Genomic DNA, 17,166 nt, shown 5'->3' on the forward strand with positions numbered 1-17,166 from the left:
CAGCAAGTGATTTACAGAGGTTTTCACAAGTTTGTGTAAGGTAACGTGAATTTTACTTATTAATACCATGGTATGATAAGTTAGGAAATTTTGACCAAGTGAAATCATTATTGATAAATCTTATGTGTATTTTTGTGTGTTTTTCTGTTTACAATCTCTTTATATTTTCACATTTTTTATGCTGTGATGTAACATTTGTTTACATAGCATTGTAAATATTTCTTGGTAATAATTTAACATTGCGTACTTAATTTAACATTGCATACTTGATTTCATTTATTAAGATTTTCTTTTCAAATCTTAAGTAATTCTTGATAGTTTAAATTTTGCTTGATTAATTTAAATTCCTGATGAAGTTTTTGTGAATCAGTTTTGTCTCATAGTTTAATTTAAGAATTAATTGAGTGTTGTGTTATTTTCAAGTAATAATAAATTTTTTCAGATTGTGAATTCTAATGATAAACTTTGAATTTAAAAATAAATTTTTGTATTTAACATTTTTAGAAAAAGTGTTTCATTTATTGAATAGGATTGATTGTGTGTGCATAAGGCAAAGTGATAAACATGTTTTGTTCTTTTAGTTTTGCTAAAGTGAATTAAGACCAGGGAAACAGTTAGAGTTTTTTGATGGAGTGATGCCCTTCTACTCTAGAACATTTCTAGTTTAATTTTTGATACCTCACACATATTCTGATAGACTTAGTTTGATTTTTCAAGTAATAAATAAGTTTTTCTTAAGGGATCACTGTTACCTTTAGAGTACTCAGTCGTAATAATTAGTGTTATGAGAGTTCAGGTATCTGGCTGAAGTGAGGTATATTTTTGAATCTTGAGATTAGTTGTAATAACCAGATACTTGATACGCATCGTGACAATATATATATATATATATATATATATATATATATATATATATATATATATATATATATATATATATATATAAACCATAAAAACCGTGAGTGTATGTGTGAGTGTTATAGACAGATGGATACATTAGTAAAATAATAAAAGAGCAAAATAAGGTAGAAAAGAATTGTACTGTCGAACTTTTCATGCTTGGTTGCAAGTGGCTTGCTGTCACTTTAAGCAGTTCTTGTGAAATCTGTTTTGTCCTTTTGCATTGTTTCCTCGTCAGAATGCATATAATTCTGTATTGAAACTTTTCAGTGGCAGTAGAAAATAAATAAACGAAAGTTAATTTTCTTACATAAATGTCAGTCACTGATGAGTGATGGCATTCGTGTAGTATATGGAGAGATGCCTCTGTCCTCGATTTGGAGGTCCCCTCTTTCTGATGTATTTTTCAACTTCCTCCTAGACAAAATTACATATCGGAAGGGTGGATGGGCTAGTGCTGGGGCTTAATGTTTTCAACAAATGTTTTTCGGGTTAAGGATACTAGGCCCATACCCTACCCAGAGGCTTTGAAGAGGCTTTACGCTACCGTGGTGTACCACTTTCCAAAGTTACCACCCATCCAAGTATTGACCACATCCGCTAAGCTTAAATTTGCTGGATGGAGAAGCTAACCAGCGATATGTAAAAAAAAAAAATAAATAAATATATAAACAAACAAATACAAAAATGAATGAGTAAATGAACAGAGGAATATTTAAATGTGTCCATAATTTTATTAATAACCAGTTAATGTATCATTTACATAACACATTAATAGGTAGTCCTAAAAACGCCTTTTTCATTTATAACTTCCATGTGGAATTTCATTAAAAACATTTCATCAAATGAAAATGCAAATTGACTACATTAAGACTATAATTAGCTTTGATTAGGATGTTCATGACCGTACTGCAAGAACCATAATTATATTATATTTCGGTTATAATTACAAAAACGTCGATTGACGTGTAATTAAGGTCCAATTTACAGAATTCTTCTCTTTTGTCAAGAATGACAGATGTGAGTGATCGGTAATCTGTCAAAATATAATTAAAAACAGATAGGCAATGGTGAGATCATTTTCACACCGCTTGAGTGAAATTACATGTTGTAGAGTATAAGCCATAATTTTATTCTTTAAAGAAAAATCTAACAAGGTTTGGGCAAAGAAGTCGTTAAGCAATCTAGATTCTATGGATAGCCTTTCGGCAATTATAAAATTATTCAGAGTCGGAGATGCTTGATATGCCCGTTATAGCTTTAAAAAACATCTGAAAAATACACAGACTTAGACCAGAGACTAACTCTAGGTCAAAGGAAAGACAAAATCATGCTGATATGACTGTATGATGGATGATATCTATGAAAATTTACTTCTGAACACTGGGGTACTATAATATATTTGCATGCAGGAAGTGTTTGCAGCTCCATAAGCTATTACACTACGCATGATAATTTCAGAGCAGATGTCCGTTGTATTTAAAACGAAAATAGTTTCATTGCTAAAGAGTGGAAAGTTTACAAATTATTAGCCGATTTACAATCAATTTATAAATACAAAAATATTTCCAAATCCCAATGCTGATCCAATTTGAGAAAAAGGATGGTTCTCATTTAACCCCTAAATGACTGAGACCGAACAAAGTTAATCACTGTATTCATTATATAACTAATAATACCTAGTTTTGCTCTGCACAAACTGGCTTTCAGGGGATATCAGGAATTTATAACCGAGGAGTAATGAAACTGACCAACAACGTAAAACTTGTTTACACAACTGAATGCATTACCTGGTAGAAAATCTTTATCCTATCTTTCACGTCCTTACTCATCACTGAAGTTTCGTGAAAAAATTCAGCGGTTTAACGCACATCAGTAAGAATATGAATGCACTGGCCGGAGGTGGATTTTAATTCCCAATTGGGATACAAAACGGTGCAGATGTGCAACTCATATTTACAGGAATCTGAAGGCGCAGGGATGAGGTAGGTCTTAATCACAAGTTATCTTCCCTGCTCCTAAAATGACTGAATATGGCAGACAAATGAAGTCCAACCTCTCACGATATATCTCCACGTAAAATGTTACCAGACGGCAATAATGTGAATCAATAGTTAACGGAAAACATCGAAGCTCACAGTTCTATTCCCTTCGCTTTCCTTCAGAGATTTACTCTAAACACTTCATTGTTTCCACATTTCTTATAAAATAACTTATGCACTTATGCCCAGTGACGACTCGTTAGAAAGAGTAAGTACATTTGACCAGGCCTAAACAGATCTATCCTGGCCATTAGAAGTCTGGCCTATACCGAGGCCTAATAGCTGCACTTATCTTCGATCAGCGGTAACAGGTTATCAAGCAACAGACTTTCTGTGCTTAGTAAATTCCGAATGGGGACGCAGACTGATCTGGCATGTCTGTTTTTATGAGTGTGTGTGTGAGGCAGACCTTCGGCTAAGACCTTGTGCTGTATTTGTACCATCTTATACTCTATTTGTACACTGCCTTACTTCCAGTATTTGATGGTTCCTCCCGGGTCATTTTGTACTTAATTCATGCTCATTTCCAAAGTCTGTCACTTGGTTCAAGCAGGCCTCTGGCCAGTCCTCCTTTGGTGCCTCATCCAGTTTCTCAAAAACAAATGAACACTTCCACATGGCCATTCCCATTCTCATCTGCAGCGCAAAGGTTTGTAAACACAAGCGCTCTACTCAGGTACTACTAATATTAATAGTATGTATCCACTGTTAAAACTACTGCCTTTACGCATGAAATAAAGCCCACCCCTCGTGGATGCTTCAGTTCGGGCAACTACAAGGTGACTGAAAAGTAACTCCCTATTTTAAAATACTTATAATTTATTTACATATCGTAATTTTTATGGATGTTCCTTAATATATGCGAATTAAATCTATGCTTTTTTTTCTTTTTTTTTCAGAACGATTGTTTTGTTTGAATTTTGGAAGCCCTACAAACATGGCTGGACCTCTTGCCCTGCGCGTGCCCAGCTAGCGGCACGTTACGAAATTTGAAGATCCGTTGTTCTTATAATTGATTTCTTTACTATAATTTTTACAAGAAAGGAATATGAGAAGAAGGCACATAGCATGGAGTTTTATTTAAAATTCGATATGGGCACCAGCATTCGCCACCGACTTCTCGAGACACCTGAGAACCGCATCAACTGATTTCACCAGGAACTCTCGTGGGATGGAAGACATAGCTTCTCGTATTCGCCCTTCAAGTTCTCCCAAAGTCGTTGGTTTGGTAAAGTAGACTTGCTTCTTTAACCAACCCCAAAGAAAAAAGTCGCAGGGTTTTAAGTCAGGGCTTCTGGCTGACCACTCATGCGGACCACGGCGACCCGTCCATCTCCCAGTCACTGGAAATGGAAAATCGACTGCTTCGTTATGTATCAGTTACAGATCCTGTAGCCATGAGTTTTGCATGACAATTCTTGATCGTCTTTGCGTCAACTTAAGCATGTCTTCCTTTAATGGTCCTCCACCATCTTTGCACTTGAACAACGGATCTCCAAACTTCGAAACGTGACGCTAGCTGGGCAAGCTCCTGCAAGGTAGGACATCCAGCCATGTCTGTAGGGCTTCCAAATTTCAAACAAAATAATCGATCTGCACAAAAAACAACACAGTAAATTTAATTCCCATACATAAAGGAACATGTATAAAAAATATGAGAAAAATATTACAAATATAAATAAACTATAAGTATTTTAAAATAGGGAGTTACTTTGCAATCACCCTTACAGTATATGCCACCTGGGGCCAACGGGAACAGTCAGCCCAAACTAATATTCCGACGAAAGTCTGTTCCTAGTCTTAACTCTGATGACGATCGAGCTATCCTTTACCAAGTATGCTAAGGATGAACTAAATCGATCGACACTGCAGTTCCCCTCTCTAAACATCTTCATTCACCTTAAATTATTTTTTCAGGCTCCATTGCAAGGAAGGGCTCAGCTGCTGTCATGATTTTGTCATTGTCTACCAAAGAACCACGAAACCATCAATAGGGCATTCTGTCCTTCTCTCTCTCTCTCTCTCTCTCTCTCTCTCTCTCTCTCTATGATCCTGTCTTTGGATGCCTGCTTGCTTGCCTGCCTACTTGTCTTCCTGTCTCCCTTTAAGCCAACAGATTCGAGAACAATCAAGGATTTATGTTTAATTTAGGAAGCCCCTTCAGAGACAGCTCCGAATTAGTATTGAGTTATATCTCGTATTGTTATTAGGAGAGGGTCTATAAGCATTATTGCCCGCGTTCAGAGTGACTGCAAGATTTGCCAACATGTCTTGGGAAGATTTAGGCCTATTCTTTCATAGTAATTTTTCTTGATTGTATTGCATAGCAATAATTTATTAACGAGAACCAGAAATCAAAAGGAGTAAAACATGCTCCTTATGGACATAATATATGTCTTAATGGCTATTATGAGACTTAAGAACAACGGCAGTATATTACAATTTCATCAGTCCAATTAACATGGACTCGTCTCATATAAAATTAAACTCTTCTTGGGCTGAAATGAACGTAACATAATCTCATTCTGTCTAAGTATTCCTCCAGGGTTGTAAAATTTATGTTTCCATTTTTCTTTAAACTCTGCATTTATGGATGCATCCAAATTGTCAGGTAAACAAAGGTGTGATGACTTAACCACCCTCCAAGTACTGATTATAAAAAATTTTATGTTTATTCAATTTGTTTAGAGCTTGACTTTTAATGTAACAAGAGGAGAAGAATTCTAATCCAGAAACGATTTATTTCAAAATATCCTAGTCTTGTTGAGTCACCTGAGAAACAAAGCTTTTCCACGAAATCACAATGGCGCAGCCAAATTATATCAAGTATGCTTTACAGCCTCATTCTTTCAGCTTTTCCCTAAAAACATTTCCAGAGATCTACAACGTTACAGTCGTTGTACACCTCATTTCTTACTCTCTAGAATCTCCAAGGCACCCCTCCCCCTCCTAAACGAAGCCCTCCCCTCCCTTTCCTACTTTCTTTTTCATAAATGTACTCCACTGAGCAATGCCATAGGAATAAAGTTCTCTTAATTACCATTTACTATTACAAAACAATTAGGTCATTTCTACAAAACGGGGAAAAATTCAATGATATAAAAGAAAAGCTATGAAAGTGCCCCAAAAAATGAAAGGTTGATGTTTGCTCATTCTTGACTTTTTTGTTTTGCATATTAGTAAACGGAATCAATTTTTATTTGTTTCCATTCTAATCTAAAGTTGACTATTTACCAAGGAAATCCATTCAAGTAATAACGAAAGCAAATAAGAGTATCCGAAAACGATTCCCTTCATGTTATCATACGCTTGCAGTGTATAACATACATTTTAATGAATGTTTTCATTCATTCATAACCATTAAAAAAATAATCATATATTTATATATATATATATATATATATATATATATATATATATATATATATATATATATATATATATATATATATATATATATATATTTATATCTATATATATATATATATATATATATATATATATATATATATATATATATATATATATATATATATATATATTATATATATATACACATATATATATATATATATATATATATTATATATATATATATATATATATATATATATATATATATATATATATATATATATATATATATATATATATATATATATATATATTATATATAAATACCGTATATATATCTTCATTTATTACTTAAAAATTAAAGTTACTTCTCCTACAATATTATAGTTAAAATATATATATATATATATATATATATATATATATATATATATATATATATATATATATATATATATATATATATATATATATAATAAGTATAAGATATATAACTTATAATTGTGTGTAATTTGTGTGTGTGTGTGTGTATGTATATATATATATATATATATATATATATATATATATATATATATATATATATATATATATATATATATATATATATATATATATATATATATATATATCATACATAATAAGTAGCAGAGGTAACTTTGATTTTTAAGTAATAAATCAAGATTGAGGCCTATGAAAAAGACTTACACGGTATCTCTTACTCCATATAAATTGAACCTTCATGAATAACACATAAAACATCTTCATTTGTCTTCAAGTATTTCATTTCATTACTGCAAAAGCTGACGATTTTCTTAGAGATTAAGCCTTCTTTCACTCCACATACGCCATCCCGCCATTTTAGCACCTTTTCTCCCTACATCTTCCTTCATTACAGAATACTCCTTACTTACTATCTAGTAATTTTAACAGGTTTGACGTGCCACTGAGAAAGCCTCTGTGTAGTTTATGAAACAGTAATGATTATGGAACTTTTTCTGCTCGACGGGTTTCGTCAACCATGCTGCATTTTGATTACAAATTTGTTAATGACCTAATCTTATATGTAACTGAGCCAGTCTCGTGTTACGAAAATATATTGACTCTAAAGAATATATATATATATATATATATATATATATATATATATATATATATATATATATATATATATATATATATATGTATATATATATATATATATATATATATATATATATATATATATATATATATATATATATATATATATATATATATATATATATATATATATATATATATATATATATATATATATATATATATATATATATATATATATATATATATATATATATATATATGCGCAGAGAGAGAGAGAGAGAGAGAGAGAGAGAGAGAGAGAGAGAGAGAGAGAGAGAGAGAGAGAGAGAGAAAGTTACCTTTTTCCCCAATCAGTAAACTCTTTTATGCGAATCTTTTGATTCGATTTTATTGCTCTATCAGTTTTCTGTTACATTTCACTCGGAAAATGAAAATATATTTTTCCTCCAAAGTTGTTGTTTATTTTTGTCAAAAACTTTTGACCATTTCCTTAAAAAACTTCCGAACCATATTTGCAGTTACCCAAACAGAATGTGGATTGAGCATACGGAAGGAAAATAAGAATTTACTTATTCACTTATGGTATTTACTTATTTTTGTAAAAATCACTGCTGGCTAAACAGTAATTTTATCAAATGTATGACGTTGAAATAATTTATGGAAGAATCGGGAAGGCTAGATAATAATTTCGATTGAGATATTTGTTATCCATAAATACTTGTAAATACCTATCTCATTAATATAGTAAAAACCACATATAAAATACTTTATATATTCTAAATAATTAGATATGAAGGTTACAGCTCAATCTCTAACCACCCCGCCCTACCCCCAAAAAAGAGAACTTTCAGTGAAACCCCATTAAAGTTTTCTTTAATCTAGTAGTCGTGAGGAAATATTAATTTTTTATCATTTCACGATGCGCCTAAGAACCGTTTTAAGATCTATCTTTGCTATTTGAACTAACACAGAAAAAGGGTGAACGCTACATAACTGTAAAAATATTGCTGCTTACCTCTTCCTGATTCACCGTTCCACACCGCTCTCCCAACCCCTCAATCCCTCCCATCCAAAAAATTGAGAGAGATAGAGAGCTCAAATAAGGAGCCTCGATGGCTCAGTCGGTTACAGCAGCAGCTTCGGACTTCGTAAGAGGTCTGTGGCGCCGGTTCAAATCCGCAGCCGACTGATCAGAGAGGCAGACACTTTGCTATCCGTGTAGACATCCCGGGATTATATATGTAATCAACGGATAGGTTTGCTTAAAAAGCAAATGGGTGTTGCAGACTAAATACACGCACAAAACAAAGCCATTACAACACCTAAAAACATAACAAACATCTCACACGTCTCGAACTCTCGCCCTACCCGCGCAACAACTTCTCGCTGCTGGGAAGAAAGGGCGTTGGGTCGGGTATGATACATGAAACATATGCTACCGGGGTCTAAGCGATGTCAGGCAGGGCAGCCGATCGAGACTACAGGTCTACCCCAAAGCCAAATCAAAAGTCTTTCAAAAGAAGGCATCGTGCTTACCCCATACAAAAATGGGAAAAAAAGCACGTTAAAAGAAGAAGAAGAGAGCTCAAATAAATTTCATATAATATATGCATATGTGTGTGTATCCAGATATCGTCTATAATACATGCTATTTCACGTATTCTGAGTTTTTTTTTTCTATAATTTTTATTCATTTTCATAATATGTCACCGAATAATTGTTGGGGTCTTATTTGATCTCTCTTCCGTACTTGTGAATCTGTGCTGAGGTCGAGAATTCTCATGAAACACAAACAATGTCTCATCCACTTGGTAGGTGAAATGTTAATAAAAAAGTATAACGAATACTCAGCAAGTAAGCAATAGAAAATGAAAGCTTGACTACTTTCTTAATTTGGTAGATATAAATAAACGCTAAATGGGTTCGGGAAGAAAAGTTTTTACCAATTTTGCGTTATTTAGCATGTAAGTTTTGTTATTAAGACCAATAGTCTGATAGTTATAGCACAGATTGGGCATTCTTCTGGGGAACTACAAAAAATCATTCATAAATACCGTGAGGAAACATAGATAAGAAATAAACTAGGTAGCTGTAAGAAAAGTTACACAGAGAGAGAGAGAGAGAGAGAGAGAGAGAGAGAGAGAGAGAGAGAGAGAGAGAGAGAGAGAGAATTATTACAACAATAAATAAATGTTCATTTTAATAGAAAAAAAAAAAAACGTTTCAAGCGAGAACATTAGGTCGATACTTATAGTCATAAAGGACGTTTACCAGCCATTTTTTCAATTCCCCCTGTCAGTAATTTCATGATATTTCACAGTTCAACTTCTTTCTTTTTCCTTTAATCGTTGTACTGAGCAAGTATAGATACACGTTCCAACACAATTCGTATGTTTTCCAAAAAAGAGAAACACTAATGAAAGTCTCCTCTTGCGGACCGTTTATCATTTCATATGAAATCATCAGAGTAGACTGTAAACATCAAATGAAGTGATCACAATTGACTCTTGGGTGAGTTAATATTTTGATCTTCGATAAGCGCAATAATTTACTTAAAAATCACAACTATCATTACATTTTTCTTCAGCATCATCCAAAGGGGTTAGTTATGTTACAGCAACAATACGTATCTTAATTTCCTATATACAAGTATTAGTAGAACTTATGTTTTTAACGCATAAGCTCAAAAGGGAAATACAATTGCAAATAGCTAGTGAATAGGAAATTTTCTAGAGTGCAGAAACAGCGATATTAACAGACTGCGAGGTGCTGAAAGTTCTCAAATAAACAGCTCATATTCCCTTGTCTTTCCAACATTTCCGGCTTGGTGCCATTTCTTGTTGCTAAAACTATCTGTGGAAGTTACTCGCTGCCAGACAGGGACAATGCACGAAAGATTTCGTTCTCTTTTCCTTACTTAACTGCGTCTTCTCTAAGTTTTCCCTTTTTATTTAGATATCCCAGTGAAGAGCTTTTGAAAAATTATTCCATTTAGAGACGCTTCTTGGGGGTTAATTATGACATTTAGCTTTGCTGAAACTATGCATTCTGCTATTACAGAAAAACGCTTTAAGCTCTTTTTTGTATATCATACTCCTAATTTTAGATGAAAAAGCCCTAGTGCCAGCATGACTCTTGCCCGTAAATTATAAGTGTTGGTTTTCTTGAATACAATTATCAGCATTTTAAATCATTCTACTAATCACTTTCCAAAATTTACAATAAAACTTTGAACTTAACACTTGGAGGACAGCAATTTTAAATGGAATCAAAGATGAAGGAAGTGCGTTGTAATTAGCTTGCCTTGAAAAACAATAATCTTTGATAACATGTATAAAACTAAGGTACTATGTAGCCCATATCCATTAAGGTACTTCTAGGATTTGTGGAATGCTGTAATATTCTCAGTTTTATCTTCCTTTTTTGCCTTTTTTATTCTTAAAAATTTACAACGGTGTTCTTAAAACTGGAACGAAAGCATTCCTAGGCAGGCGACAAATTTACTGCAGAGATTGGACTCTTTTTCTTCGTTGCTATCGTGTTATGTACATAGATATCATCTGATAATGCTAAAGAAATGCTGGTTGGGAATCTTAATAACCTCAAAATAAAAGGGTGCGCAGTTTACCAGATGTAAAAGGAGTAAAATGATCTCGACGAGGCAAGGGAGCCCAGAATGTTTGCCAAGTTTAACGACGACGTATTCTTCAGTAATAATGATGTTGTTATTCCATAAGTAATAACACCAACAAGTAACCACGAAATAGTCAATGTCCCTTCCTTGATATGGCAAATATCTGAATCCCCGTACAAAGCTCAAGATTCGACTGATGGACTTTATATGAAAGCAAGAACTGAATAGTGATTTCCAGACCCCATTCTATCATCTTGACCAGCTACGAAAAGGAAGAAATTGAACACTACATTGAATTTCCTTTTTCCTAAGAGAACTGAATTTTATTCGGAAATCCATAATATGAAATAGACTATTTTACACTGAAGATTTCAGATGTTTCACAAACTAGTATTTATATGCATATTCTGTCCTTTTTTTAGAGGGAGGCGACATATATATATATATATATATATATATATATATATATATATATATATAGATATATAGATATATATATATAGATATATATATACATATATATATATATATATATATATATATATATATATATATATATATATATATATATATATATATATATATATATATATATATATATATATATATATATATATATATACATATACAGTATGTATATATATATATATATATATATATATATATATATATATATATATATATATATATATATGTGTGTGTGTGTGTGTGTGTGTGTGTGTGTGTGTGTGTGTAAAAACTTCAGATACTGTAATCTAATTTAGAATACAGTGGTGTGTTAACATACCACTATTTTTTCTACTTTCCATGAACTTTACTCATGAGAGGATTATGAAACATCTATGAAAGGACAGCAGCCATGAAAATAATAGAATTCTTTTCACCCCTTCACTAGGTTCCTTGTCTCTCTCTCTCTCTCTCTCTCTCTCTCTCTCTCTCTCTCTCTCTCTCTCTCTCTCTCTCGTCCACTTGAGTGCTTCATTAACTATGGGAAAATTGGGGTTATTTGCTGCTGAGAAAATGTTCAGTAAATAAAAGCTGACCAACATTTTGTGCAAGGGTAGTCACTACTAATTTATTACATCATGCTGGGTATGAAAACTTTTATTTTTTTCTGGAACTTCACTTATCATCATGAAATTGCTTCAAGTGCTGATATCGGCTGAATTTATAAATAAACGTAACTCTCAAGGATGTACACATTTATACACACACAAACCCTCAACACAAATATATATATATATATATATATATATATATATATATATATATATATATATATATATATATATATGTGTGTGTGTGTGTGTGTGTGTGTGTGTGTATTATATATACACATATATACATACATACATATATACACACACACACACACACACACACACACATATATATATATATATATATATATATATATATATATATATATATATATATATATATATATATATATAATCATCAAATGAAGGGCAGAGGACACATAGATAGGCTATACAATCTATATATTTATTCCAACGTTTTGTAATTATCAAATTAATTACATCATCAGGCTGTTAAAATAAAAATAAAATTCTTTGTAAAATCGTATATAGCTAAAAAAAAATAATCATCAATGAAGCTGAAAATTATTCAAATACAAAATCGTAGCTAAAATAAAAGCAAAAAATGTTCAGAAACAAACATTAAAATTAAAGAACAATTTTTTTAAATCATTACATTAAAATGAAAGGTAACAGAATATACAGTAATTGAAAACTATCCGTGAAAGGGGTTACAGAACAAAAGATTAAGGACCGACCTAGAGGAGTGACAGCGTTAAACTAAACGTTAACATAAATAGAAACAACACAAGCCAAGATAAATATAGAGAAGAGGAGGACGTATGAGTGTTTAACGACGGAACAAGTTGTTCCGGAACATTCCAATATTAGAAATCACTAAAAAATTTGTAAAACACACATTGATAATAAAGACTTCTACATTTTAGGCTATACCACCAACCCTCAAGACCTTGTTATTCTGGAATCACTTTTTATCAAACAACTTGTTCCGTCGTTAAATACTCACACGTCCTCCTCTCCTCTATATTTATGCTGACTTGTGTTGTTTCTATTTATGTTTACGTTTAGCTTAACGCTGTCACTCCTCTAGGTCGGTCCTTAATCTTTTGTTCTGTAACCCCTTTCACGGATAGTTTTCAATTACTGTATATTCTGTTACCTTTCATTTTAATGTAATGATTTAAAAATAAAAATTTGTTCTTTAATTTTAATGTTTGTGTACATTTCTGAAATTTTTCTATGAATAATTTTCAGCTTTTATTTTTAGCTTTTACGATTTTACAAAGAATTTTATTTTCTATTTTAACAGCCCTGATGGTGTAATTAATTTGATAATTACGAAACGTTGGAATAAAGTCAGCTTGTATATCTGTGTGTCTTCTGCCCTTCATTGATAATTCTAAGTATGGATTGACTTCTGACTCCTCACACTAATCTCTCTCTCTCTCTCTCTCTCTCTCTCTCTCTCTCTATATATATATATATATATATATATATATATATATATATATATATATATATATATATATATATATATATATATATATAAATATATATATATTACTAAAGGACTTCATTCAAACTGGATGGTATCTAATGGAGTATTTATTCAGAGAAAGTTACAAGCCTTCTTGGACAAACAGTCCACATTATCAAGTATCCATAGAAAGAGCGGATGCGTAGTCCAGCTGAATTTATATTTGTGTGCTGGGTACTTTTAATCCTATAATCGCTTAGCCCCTGCTGTGTGACCTCCACCCCCTCGTGATCTTGGTCTGTCTCTGCTCCCTTCTTCTTCCAGGTGTCCGTTTTCCGTGCGTTCTCTTGCGTTTTTCCTTCGTTTCCTTGCTACTGTGGAGTATACGATTTTTCTAGATATGCTGTCTTCAAAGCCATTTCCGGTGTTCCCTGCCATTATGTTGTTAACACACGTTATGAAGGCGTTCTCTACAACCATTCTGGCCGTTTTGTTGGTGTTCCTGTACAGAATATTCATGTTTTCCCAGTCTATTTTATGGTCATTTTCCCATCAGTGTTTGGCAACTGCCAACTTCTGATTATAATGCCTTATGTTCTGCAAGTGTTGTTTGCTTCGCTCTTTACAAGATTGCCAGTTTTGCCATAGCACCCATCTTCACAGTCTAGACACGCTGCCATATATATCCCCGGTCTAATCTCTTCCCCATCTACTGACTTTTTGTTTCTAACTATTTTATTCCTAATGGTGTTTTTGTAGCTGCCTATCAGTTTGAAATTATGTAGCTTTCTATTGATGGGTGTGATAGAGTTGTTGCGCGGGACTGTAATTATTTTCTTCCCTAACAAATTTTCCTTTTCTATCCTTTCCCTCTCCCCAAAATAGTTTTTCCTGGCCTTGATGTGTGCCTGCTCCCACCAATACTTAGGGTATCCTTATCTCCTAAGACTCTTCCTTAGGTATTCCAGCTCTTCATCTAAGAATTCGGGACTGCAAATCCTATAATCCCTAATGGCCAACCCTGTCATTACTCCTATTTTTATTTCTTTCCTGTGAGTGGAGAACCTATGTATATATGAATTGGTGTGTGTCTTCTTCCTGTATACCTTTAATTTAAATTTTCCCCTTCCCTCTTTACCAGGACATTCAAGAAAGGAATTTTTCCCTCCTTTTCTTCTATTGTAAACTTAATGTGTTCATTTAGTTTATTTATGTTTTCTAGGAACTTTAGATCTTCCCTTTCTCCCTTATAAATAATCAAGATGTCATTCACGTATCTTACCCATTTTACGATATTTAAGTTCGCTTTGTTTACTTTGCCCACCTCTTCCATTTCAAACCATTCCATGAAGATATTAGCTAGGATTGGTGAAAGACTCAAACCCATGGCCACACCATTTTTTTGTAAATAGTGGTTTTCGCCCCACTTGAGCACATTAACGCTGAGGGCCGCTGTTAGCAGTTTTATTAATACGTCGTGATCTAGGTCGCATGTACGAGGTATGTTCAATAAGTAATAAGAAAATGTCAGGCAAGACACTAAGTATTATTTGATCAAAATACTACTTCATGGTGAAGTACACATACATATATTCTATAAAATGACAAACTAGCAACTTTCTATATATGTAGGTCTGAGTGCAACAGTGAACGTGGTGGAACCAATCTGATCCGGTTTGCCAATCTCTGAACACTTGTCAAAATGCAGCGAAACATGGAGCAACCTTACACCATCAAATTTTGCGTTAAACTTAAGAAAACCAAACAAGAAGCTTATGGAATGTTAAAGGAGGCCTATGGGGATGAACAGATGAGCCGAGCAAGTTTCTATCGGTGGTTTAACAGATTTTCTGACGGAAATGAACAGGTTGAGGATGAACCCAGATCTGGAGCACCGAAAAGTGAACGCAAGGAGGAAAACATTGAGGAAGTGCAAAGGTTAGTGATACAAGACCGTCGAATATCTGTGAGGATGCTATCTGAAGCTGTTGGTATTAGTATTAGCAGTGTAGAGACAGTTCTGACCAAAGAGGAGTGGAGGAGTGGTCAGTGGTGGTTCCACCAGGACAATGCCCCATGCCACAAGTCAACGCTGGTGACCACCTGGATTGCCGACAGGGGAATGAAAGTGGTACAACACCCACCCTACAGCCCTGACCTAGCCCCTTGCAACTTCTTCCTGTTCTCACGCATGAAAGACAGCCTCAGGGGAACCAGATTCCAGTCAACAGAGGAGCTGAAAGAGGCATCGGAAAGTTCCCTGAAGGGACTACTGAAAAAGGACTTTGAGAAGGTCTTCCAGGATTGGGAGAGATGCATGCAGAAGTGTGTAACAGCAAGAGGCAATTATTTTGAAGGAGACAAAGTTGCGTAAGCTTATGAAAATAAATAGTGTCTCTCCTGACATTTTCTCATTACTTATTGAACATACCTCATATAAACCTCTTCATCCATATTCTTTTATATTACTTCCATTGACGTCTTGACTAGTACGTTGGTGAACAGGGAAATTACATCCAAACTTGCAAACTTACAGTCTTTTACATTAATATTACATAATTCATCTGTAAGGTTCATATTATGTTTTAAATGCCCTTCAGATACTAAGCCCACCCATTTTCCCATTATGTTGGAAAGAAATTTCTCCAGCCTCCTCTGCGGTTATCTCGTCGATGCCACAATCGGTCTTAGCGGGAACCCTTCCTTGTGGATCTTAGGACTACCATAAATATGTGGGATCTCTGGACTTTCCACTGATTTTATTCTATGTTCTAATTCTTTCCTCTTATTTTTGTCGTGGATTTTTGTCAACGCTTCCCTTACTTTTTTTATTAAAACTGCATTGTACCCCCTCAAATGTCCGGTTTTGTGCTGCAAGCCTCGTATGTGTTTTCATTGTTTAGCAATTGTTCTAACTTATTCTCGTAGTCTACGGCAGTAGTAATGGATGCCATAGACTACGAGAATAAGTTAGAACAATTGCTAAATGATGAAAACACATACAAGGCTTGCAACAAAAAAACGGACATTTGAGGGGGTACAAAGCAATTTTATCAAAAAGATATGGGAAGCGTTGACAAAAACCCACGACAAAACTAAGAGAAAAGAATTAGAACATAGAGAAAAAAACCAGTGGAAAGTCCAAAGATCCCATATATTTATGGTAGTCCTAGGATCCACAAGGAAGGGTGCCCACTAAGACCAATTTTGGCACCGGCGAGATCACCACAGAGGAAGCTGGAGAAATTTCTTTCCAACATAATGGGAAAATAGGTGGGCTTAGTATCCGAAGGGCATTTAAAACATAACATGAGCCATATAGATGAATTATCTAATATTAATGTAAAAGACTGTAAATTTGCAAGTTTGGATGTAACTTCCCTGTTCACCAACCTACCAGTCAAGACGACGATGAAAGCAATAAAAAAGAATATGGAGGAAGGGGTTTATACATGCGACCTAGATCAAGAGGTTTTAATAAAAATGCTAAGAGCGGCCCTCAGCGTTAATGTGCTAAAAAAAATGGCGTGGCCATGGGTTCGAGTCTTTCACCAATCCTAGCTAATATCTTTATGGAATGGTTTGAAATGGAAGAGGTGGGCAAAGTAAATA

Source organism: Macrobrachium rosenbergii, chromosome 41 (genome assembly GCF_040412425.1).
Source record: "Macrobrachium rosenbergii isolate ZJJX-2024 chromosome 41, ASM4041242v1, whole genome shotgun sequence".
NCBI classification, from domain to species: Eukaryota; Metazoa; Arthropoda; class Malacostraca; order Decapoda; family Palaemonidae; genus Macrobrachium; species Macrobrachium rosenbergii.